This window comes from Chiloscyllium punctatum, chromosome 36, assembly GCF_047496795.1.
Source record: "Chiloscyllium punctatum isolate Juve2018m chromosome 36, sChiPun1.3, whole genome shotgun sequence".
Taxonomy (NCBI): Eukaryota; Metazoa; Chordata; class Chondrichthyes; order Orectolobiformes; family Hemiscylliidae; genus Chiloscyllium; species Chiloscyllium punctatum.
The window spans coordinates 74,495,503-74,496,734 of NC_092774.1; the positions used below are offsets into that span (position 1 = coordinate 74,495,503).

The 1,232-nt window shown below is 46.9% G+C and overlaps 1 non-coding gene across 1 annotated transcript; it reads left to right on the forward strand.

The window, feature by feature from the left end:
- Nucleotides 1–912: 912 nt before the first annotated feature.
- On the forward strand, nt 913–984 carry trnaw-cca (transfer RNA tryptophan (anticodon CCA)). The gene has a single exon. It is a non-coding gene; the product is annotated as a tRNA-Trp (tRNA).
- The last annotated feature ends 248 nt before the right edge of the window (nt 985–1,232 follow it).

Below are 1,232 nucleotides of genomic sequence, written 5' to 3' on the forward strand. Positions count from 1 at the left end.
AGTAAACTTGCAGGTTGAGTTGCACTTTCCCCTGCAACTGCCGAATGTTAGACACCAGCCCATTTATCTATTCCCTTCTCCCTACCCAAGGGGCCAAACTTACCTTCCAGGTGAAGTGGCACTTTACCTGCACTATGCACAACACAGTCGACTGCATTTGCTGCTCACAATATGCGCTCATCTACATTGAGGAAAACGAAGCATAAACTGGGTGATTGCTGCACAGAACATCTACGTTCTGCCTGCAAAAAAGACCCTGAGCTTCCAGTTGCCTGCCAATTCCACACCCCACCCTGTTCTCTGGCCAATATCTCTGTCTCACGTTTGCTGTATTGTCCCAGCGAAGCTCAGCACCAGCAAAACGAAGAGCACCGAATATTACACTTGGGGACCATACATCCCTCCGGTTCCAATATTTAATTCAATAATTCTAGGGCCCGAACTCCATAGTATCCTCGTCCCTACCACACACGCCAAGCCTTGTTATCACATAGTCTGTCATTTCACACTACTTAACCACGAACAGTCTCCATTAACAGTTCGTCACCCTCCCACGCAGATCGTTATCAACTCCTTTTTCTGTCCAAAAGTTCTTCCTTCGCTTTGGGCTCTGTCCTGATCTCCGCCTTCCTCCCACAATATCTCCTGCATATAAACCGACATTTTCCCAATCACCATCTGTTCTGTGGAAGGGTCACCGGCAACTCCTGTTTTTTGTTTCTGATATACAGCATCTGCAATTCTTTCAGATTTTTATTGAGAGAGAGTTGGAAATTGTTTGGAGAGACAGCAAGAGAGGGGGGAGAGACAGACCAGACATGAACTGTTGATCTCCGTTGTTTACTCAAAACGGAAAATCATTGTCGTGCGATCACTTCCCTTAAGCATGAATCAAGGATGCCCGGCACCCCTGAGCTTGTGGCGCAACGGTAGCGCGTCTGACTCCAGCTCAGAAGGTTGCGTGTTCAAGTCACGTCAGGCTCACTGACGTCAACTTCTTACATTTCAAATCAAGAAAGGAGTACGTTCACTCCCTTTCTCTGTTGAGTCAAATCTTCTTTCTGGAAACTTTCGATCACACGTGAAGCTTTGATTTGTGAACACTGTGTCAGGGAGGTGGTGTACCCATTGTTTGTATAAATGCTCAGCTCCCCGCAATGTGAGAAGTAAAACACAAAATGTTCATCACGGGGTTTAAACACACAGCCGCTCCGTTCAGTTGGTGACAGCGC